The 9,283-nt window shown below is 29.7% G+C and overlaps 2 non-coding genes across 2 annotated transcripts; one reads left to right on the forward strand and one right to left on the reverse strand.

Moving 5' to 3' along the window:
- Positions 1-5,002: 5,002 nt before the first annotated feature.
- On the forward strand, positions 5,003-5,075 carry Trnaf-gaa (transfer RNA phenylalanine (anticodon GAA)). The gene has a single exon. It is a non-coding gene; the product is annotated as a tRNA-Phe (tRNA).
- A 478-nt stretch (positions 5,076-5,553) lies between these two features.
- Trnag-gcc (transfer RNA glycine (anticodon GCC)) lies at positions 5,554-5,624 on the reverse strand. Its single transcript has one exon. It is a non-coding gene; the product is annotated as a tRNA-Gly (tRNA).
- Between the last annotated feature and the right edge of the window lie 3,659 nt (positions 5,625-9,283).

Consider the following 9,283-nt stretch of genomic DNA (forward strand, 5'->3'; position numbering starts at 1 on the left):
CCACGATGCTCACATAACGTAATATTAATAAGTTATGTCTTTATATATGTCTATATGTATTTATATTAATTAGCAAATAAAGACATCTTTCTTTAATAGTAGTAAAATATAGATTTCAGGTGATTGACCTAAAATCTATATTCTTTCTTTAAATCTGAAAAGATGCTGATGAAAGCATCAACTTGGAACGAACTCCTGGATGCGGGATTGCTTGCAACTTGGATTCTGATGAATTCAAATAGCAAGCGTTAACTTATTTAAACTATCGAGCTGAGATCACTTGAAAATGCTTACTGAGGTCAAAGGTTAAGGTTAAACTTGTGAATTTTCAGCAGAAAATACTGGAATTTTTTGCTTTTTATAGAAATATACAATGTTGATCACCAGCTTATTTAGTTTTACCTATTAGTTTAATATTTTTTAATATGTATGCTTAAAATGTTCTTGTAACTATTCGCTATATATACTGTATTTACATGGAAGACTCGAGAAAAATATTATTCGGAAACTATCAGCCTATTAGTACCAATAATCATTATTATAATTTTAGTCGGTACGTTTCTGCGCGCAGATCTCAGTAACGGTATAAATAATTTGCTATTTTCAGTAAGATATTGCTTAAATAAGCTTAATTTTAAGTTTAGTGTTTGTTTTATTTCAATTTGTTTACAAAGAAAGAACTTTTCATGTATTATTTGTTTGTAAATCATCCAGTCGTATTGTTATTCCGAATACGTGGGTGAAGTCGCGTATTTAGCTAGTTTTACATATGACATTAACAATGTATTGCATGTCACACTAACAAAACGTTATGTATTACAAATTGCTATCGGCAGGATGCACCTATATCTTGTAATTTTATATAATAATCAATAACATTTTTGCGACATGTGTAATTAGTCATTGCATTGACTCATTACTAACATTGTCTGGACAGTCGGATATTATACACAGTTCCTGTCTATCGCAGACATCGGTCACTATACAATGACTATATTACAGGGTTACCGATTTACCTTTCTTTTTGGACTTCCTTAATATTGTGCGGTTTGTTTTAATTTGTATCGGACCTCCATTACCAGAAATTAAGTTTTCAGTTTTTTAAAAATACTTATAATGAAACCGCCGTAACTTTCGCCGTTTTTTTTGTATGCTTGTATTTATTTTGAAATATATGTAAAATCACAGAAATATTAGTTAAGCATGTATTTCTTTTTTTTATCTAGATATTATCAATTATGCGTACCTATCAAGAGTTAACAAAGTCCTCTAGAAGCAAAATCCAATCCAATGACACTGGAATACGCCATTTCGTACTGTCTTATATTCTTGAATTATACACGAAGCAACGTATTAATATGTAATATTATCTTATCTGTGGTATTATGAATCAATCGTTGTCAATAAAATAACTAATTGACATTGTTACTGATTTATACGGTTCAGTAATAGTTAGGTTTAAAATCGACTGTACAGAAACCTCCTGAACAATCGTGTACCTACGTAAAAGAATGCAGAATGAATGAATAGAATTATGTATGAATGAATGAAAGTGACTGGAAGGAATATGAGAATGAAAGAATAACAGTTGTGTGTAAGGAATAGAAGCCAATGACACTCGCTTTTTTCTAATTCGTAGAAAAATATACCATGAAAATAGATTTTATGCATAACTGTCAAGGGCCTGTCCCACTGTGAATTTATTTATCGTATTTTTTCCGCGCGTATTTTTTTCCGCGCGTATTTTTTCCCTCCTCTTGCATATTATTTCCTTCAGAAAAATATTGCACTACAAACTATTAAACACATTCATTACGTATCTGTCATCGTGTCCCTAAGATATAAGGCTTGTAGTCTCAAGGCAAGATACAAAAAAGTAATGAACAATTCTCCATATTTCCGAATTACTTCAAAATTACTCTTATGTGCACGACCTAAAACTAACACTTAAAATTTTACTTACATTATGACGGACTAGTAGTGATCTAGCAGATTAGTATACCGATTTACTTCTTATGGTTGCGGGTTCAATTCAAACATTTGAATTCATGAGTATGACTGTTTGTATTGGTCTGGGTGTTTCTTATATATATTATGTATGTATGTGTTTGGGTCTAGATGGTGCTGTATGAATTGTCTTGAAAAAATACTACTTAAAATACTTTTCATATTAAGTTATAATATTGTACAATAAAGTTTCTATTTATTTCGATAAATTTAATTTTTGTTTATGTATATTTATATCAGTACATCAGATATTAGTCATAAAATAACGATTAATGTTAGAATTGGTACCTACTATCTCATATATATATTTACATGATTTGTATATTTAATTCAAAAGTCCTATTGACTGAGGTACCCACGCAAACGACTTAATACAAACTCTACCTCGGCAGATACATATATATAAGATCGAAAATGAAAATAAGAAAGATACCTAATAGAACTCTATATGCAAACTGGGTTTTTTTGCTCGTGCCTAACTACGTAATTTAATACAGCTATACTCTACGTAAAATGATACGTATGATGTGTAATTATATTCAATATAATATAATAACTATTGTACTCATCATTTTAATATTTATATTACATACAATTAACAGTACATACCTAGTGTCAATTATTTAGGTATTTATTACATGTCATTACTTTTCTGTGGTCAAATTGTTACCAATTGATTACTCATTACAATACACACACTTGAATACAAAAAAAAAGAAAATTTTGTTTAATGTAGACAGTAAAGTTTCAAAAACGTAATTGTCGCTGAATGCACCAAAAAAATACACTAGAATTCAAACCCAAATTATAATTCAAATCCTATACTACAACCAGTGAAGACAAATATAAATATTTGTATTTATAGCTAAGTTAAAATAATAATAACAATAACTCTAGACAGTTTTACTCAGCGCCACACAAAGACCAAGCAGATCTTGAGCTATAGATACTAATAACTCAATTTGGCCCATAATATTATTGTTTAATGTTACAGATACAATAAAGTATATATACTAAAGTATATAATATGGTAAACACCCTAAACAAAACAAACAATTACAATTGTACTGATGAATGTAAATGTTTTTTTCTTGCGAGAATGCAACATGCAACATAATGTGAAGGATAATCAGTTTGTCATAACGCTAGACCACCCAGACCGTCAATAACTGAAATTATTTATTTAGAAAATTTTTAATATTTTCAGTTAATAATATTATAATATAACTTGGTTGTCGACAAGTTTCTTATCAAAAGTTCACTGACCGGCGGCATGTATAGGGATGAACATTGATTGATTTTTTTATAAAATTATCTACGATACTTCTATTGTTATAACGTAGTCGATATATTTATGAATCATAAATTTCATAAAATTAACAATTACGGCGACAGTAAGTAACGAGTATTTTTTTTTTTGATAGGTCAATTTTTTTTATATTTTGTTTCTCTTTTAGTGTGTTTAATTTCTAGTAGTCAAGTTAATGTTAAAAATCTAATTGAAAAAGTAATTAAATTAACGACAAAGAAGGAAATATAAATACATATTGTTTTACACCGTTTTTACGGAGACACTTGTGTATATACAAGTTATTTGTGTAGATATCTCTATGTCAGTCCCCAAGCAGACTGTTTTTAACCTGTGTTTCAATCCGTTGAAGGGATAGGATAAGGCAGAGAAATTATAGGGTACAAAAGTCGTAAATTTTTGTACGATATTTTAGTCGTTAGAATACAAACACACCACCACCACCGGAAACCACCGGCTTCATAAGATAAGATGTGTCTTCGGTGCTCTTCAAGTGTACATGAGACTGTAGCCACTTATCATCTGAGAGGCCATCACCTTGCATTCATCGCAGTTACATAAAAAATACTAGATACAGATATATTTAGTAGTATCACAGATGAAATATGGTAGTATATAAATATATACGTATGTATACATAATAATTGTTGTATATATAATATATACAAGGTAGGTTAGGTATATATAATAATATATCAGATATACAGAATATTTTTTTCAGACCAGTATTACTTTAGTTAGGTATTAAATATAAAACTTGGGAGGTCGTATTATTTTAGAACAAGCACTTCGCAAGCGTTTGTTTTTCGGATATGTTTTTTTTGTCACAAACAAAAAGCAACAATCCCCTTTGTTATTCGACGTTCAGTGTCCAATTATCCAGTAATCCACACCCACGAGGCTGGCCCTCTAATTTGGTATCCCGAAAATCCGATTTGAGAGATACCATTCAGTTGCATAAAGTCAGCTTTGTTGGAGCTTTTGAAAATAAATACCGTAACAAAACACTGTTTATGTGTTACAGTTTTTATAACAATTTTTAGGATAAACTCCCAGATTAACTTTTTTTAAACTCGCGCGGTATTTTGTCAACTGATAGTCACGTTATTACGAGCAATAAACTTCTAGATAAATAATCTATATTAAACAATTCATTTTTATTTGCAAATTTCTATTGACTCGTTTCAGAAACAAATGTAAGATTTTTTTTTATAGAACCTTATATTCATTAAACATAATGACATCAAACACTAATTAAAATTAGGAAATAGAAAATAAAAATATTTATTAATTTACTATATATCAAAATTTAAACTAATATATAAATAATTAAATTTTAAAACATGCACCAAAGAAAATAAGTGATTAATAAAAAGGTCTTTTGACAAACAGTACAGTAGTACCATCTATAGCAAAAATTCAACATTAAACGTGTTACTGCCATCTTGTGACTAGTAGCGTCAACATTTAAAAACAACTTCGAAATTGTTTCTGCATAACACGATAGATGACGTTACTTTGACGATATGTATCGTTTAAACACTTATACAGTAATAATTTTAATTATTTAACATTTAAAGGTGTCACTGTTTGATGTTAATATTTCAAGTTATTAAAGTTAAGTAATTTGAAAATTCATATCAGTTTACAGTTTATTTGTTTAATAATTTCGATATAATTCCCACAGCCGAAATAGCTCAGTTGGGAGAGCGTTAGACTGAAGATCTAAAGGTCCCCGGTTCAATCCCGGGTTTCGGCAAACTGTCTTTTTTATGTTTGTACGTTTCATTTAGTCACAGAATTTAATGTTGTTTTCTATAATTACAGCAACGAAGCAAAACACACGTTTAAAGAACTAGTTGTCAGTAGACATGTAGGTACGAATAAATGAAATAAATGTTAATTATTAGAACTATCGCACACAAATAAGTATTTATTACAATTATTAATCATTATTCTACTAATTGCAACTAATTGCAATTAATTAATTAACTATTAATATTATGTTATCTGTTACTATATTGAAAAATACATCAACATTTTCATAAAATTAATTATTCTTGAATAAATAAATTTAGATGATCAATAATTTATGACATCTTTTTGTACTAAATAAGTCGAAATTAAAACATACAATTACTATACATGTATTCATATAATGTATTATTTATAATCTTAATACTAAAACACATATTTATATAATTGATAAATTCTTCAAATTGTAAAATTAAAAAAATTGCATCGGCCGGGAATCGAACCCGGGCCGCCCGCGTGGCAGGCGAGCATTCTACCACTGAACCACCGATGCTTCATGTGGATTATTTTAAATATCGGTATGTATTATACATAACACATTTTACTGTCCATTATTTTAATAATGCAATATTTTTTTATTTATACTTATACTTATTGTATGTTACACGAGTATGAAGTTAAACAAATATCTTTCTACTCGCAAATTGTCGCAAATTGTGTTGGATGAAATAATTCGCATTCTGTATGATTTTTTTTTGTAGCAACGTTACTGTCAGTTATTAATTAAAATTAGCACAATGTACATATAACACAATATACAGCTTCACAATATTTTTTATGTTTTGAGCTTGCGGTACACCTGATCGTAAGTGAACAATGTGCACCTGCAATACTAGGGAAACTTAAATTATGTACCTAATATAGCATATTTAGTTTTAGCTTGATGCAAATGAATTATATATTTTACTATTATAAGGTATAGAAAAGTAATAACAAATTTGAGTGTTTTATATATTGGTAGCTCGTATTATTGTTCCACGAAATCGTTTTGATTCTGTGCCATAAACTTTTATTTATTGCTGTCAATACTCGCTTTATGCGTACTTACCGTTACGTTTTATTTCTTTGTTCACGGTAATGTGATTTGTTTATCACAAAGGAATAGATAGGTGTCCTCATTCCTGGAATTGTAAAACGCAGTATCAGCTGGTAGCTACTTATCCATCGTGACCTTTTTATGTGAAACTTATTATTATTTTACAAACACAAGACGAAAGGGTAAGGGGATTGTTATTTGTTAGTAATGTGGACTTATGTCCCCATTACTAGTAATGTACCATGTCAGATTGACCTCCACGCGGTTCCCCCTGGAATCCATCGAGATAAATTCCTAGTGAATTTGTTACGATGTGCTAACTGACCTGACCTCATGTTCATTTTATCATCCTCCACTGGTGCCCCGCCGGTGTAAACCGTTAGCGCAAGAGGGGTTCAAAAAAAGGGAGGGATTAAAAAAAAAACTACAACACGATATGCATGTTTTATTTTTTTTGTCAGGTGTTTGAACCTGTAGCACTGCGACCTACATAGATATATTGTGTTCGCCCCTTTGCAGACTTTATATCTATGATCACGAATTTCCATAAGTTAAGTAATGTAGGTATCTACGTAATGCACATCTCTCACAGTTCTATATATCACAATCTAGGTAAATAATAATTCTATCTATTTTAAGTGGGATATATTTTTAAATATTGATATGATTGAATTAAAAAAAAAACACTTTGCAGAACACATATATAGCTAACATATATGTATATAGCTTACTTATTACAAAACAAGACATATATTATATGAACTTTCATACTGCGTAATTTTCGACTTGGGATGAAATATATCATGACGACCTTGGTGGTCTAGCGGTCTAGCACACCGCTTTACTTCCGATGGTCGCGGGTTCGATTCCTCGCACGGCTCAAACATTTGTATTCATGAGTATGATTGTTTGTATCAGTCTGGGTGTTATCTATGTATGTATTTACAAAAAATATATATATTTAAGTATATATAATAGTTATTTAGTACTAATAACACAAGCTGCTTAACTTGGGTCTAGATGGCGCTGTGTGAATTGTCCTGAGATTATTATTATTATTATTATTATCATAAAATACAGTTGATGTACAGTTGCATTTTTACTCAGGTAGGCATTACTTTTTTTACCCCATCCCATGTCTAAGGTATTCTTCGGGCTATTTTATTTCGCCACCGTAGCCGCTAGATGTCGCTAGATCTGAAGCAGTTCGGATTACTAGTGGGTGCTTAGTAACAAAGCATGAAAATAGATGGCAGTGAATTCAGTCTACATGACATCTGTTTTGCAAAGATATGTATATAATAGATATGTTAACTGTATCGTGTACCTCATTAGGGACGATTCAAGATTCAAGATGTGTAGGTATATATCGTTAGCCGACACTCTGCAGATATGGCTTATGTGCCAATGTATATACCTATTGTGTTATGGTTTATTTTACATTCCATGCCTATTTTTTTTGATATGTTGTAACGCGTCTGCGCTATACGTATAGCCTGATTTTGATACGTTTATACTCGTACGTATCAAAATGCACATTCTTTTATTTCAATCGTTATATATGATCACAATTAATTTACTGGTATATATAATAATTCTATATCTTATATATAAATTTTGTATTGTTAGTTGCCATATTTCTACATTTTGATGAAATTTGATATATTTTTAAGTCATAGGGGTGGCCTACCCAGAAAAAAATATTTTTTTGTATTATGGACAATTTTTTATTTATTTATAATGTTACATTGAAAATACATACACGCCTAAATTTTCACCCGTCTTTCACCAACCCCTATTTTTAATAGCGATATTCTTACAAATATTATAAATGCTAATATACTCAGTCTGTCTGTTTGTCTCGCTTTCACGCCAAAACTACTGAACTAGACAGATATGTACCCTGAGAAAACTTTTTAATGCGAAAAAGTATTGAAAGGGGAAATAAAGGCTATATGAGGATATCGTAATTTTTAAAGTCAGATCTTGTAAGATTAAGTGAACAGGGTCGGTCTAGGTTTTTCATTATTAGAAATGTGTAACGGGGTAACACGTTATTTTGCGAAATTGTGTATATTACAATAAAATTTAACGAGAAAATATTATAATGATATCACTGGGATGCCTTACTACTATATCGTCCGTTATCGCACTTTCTGGAAACACGAGAGGCGCTATCCTATTGGTCGGTCGGCGCGGTTACCGCGCGTAGATGAGTAGATGAAGTACTTAGACGAGTCTCACGGCGCCGCAGCGTAAGTTTACTATACATACGTAGTATACATATGGGTATTACAAATGTTTTTATTACTAGTAATATTACTCTGTTATCTAAGCAAGTAATGTGTGCTTATTTTGAACTTGATAACATTCTGAATTACTCGTATATCTTTCAATATCTTTAGCGGTATAAACCAGGTTATGTATACTACTAGTATTGTTATGAGGGATAAAGTTGATGAACAAAAATAAAACAATATTCGTATTAAAAATATATTCATCTAATATTTTTGGCATTATTTTTAAGTTTCTTCCAAATATATATATATTAAAAAATACTTTTTGAAATGTATGAAAGAAGTATATATATTTTTGAAATGTGTGAAATGTATGCACCTACATTAAAAGATAATTTTTGAAATGTATGAAAGAAATGTATTGTATGAAATTTTTGAAATGTATGAAATGTAAGGACCTACATTAAAAGATAATTTTTGACATGTATGAAATGTATGAAAGAAATGTATGTACCTACATAAAAAGTTCATTTTTGAAATGTATGAAATGTATGAAAGAAATGTATGTACCTACATTAAAATATAATTTTTGAAATGTATGAGATGTATGAAAACAATGTATGTACCTACATAAAAAGTTCATTTTTGAAATGTATGAAAGAAATGTAAATACCTACATTAAAAGTGACATGTATGAAATGTATGAAAGAAATGTATGTACCTACATTAAAAGATAATTTTTGACATGTATGAAATGTATGAAAGAAATGATGTACATTAAAATATAATTTTTGAAATGTATGAAAGTAATGTTACATTAAAATATAATTTTTGAAATGTATGAGATGTATGAAAGAAATTATGTATGAAAGAAATTAT

The sequence above is a fragment of the Achroia grisella genome, unplaced genomic scaffold, assembly GCF_030625045.1.
Source record: "Achroia grisella isolate CSIRO2021 unplaced genomic scaffold, CSIRO_AGI_Agris_v1 utg512, whole genome shotgun sequence".
Lineage (NCBI taxonomy): Eukaryota > Metazoa > Arthropoda > Insecta > Lepidoptera > Pyralidae > Achroia > Achroia grisella.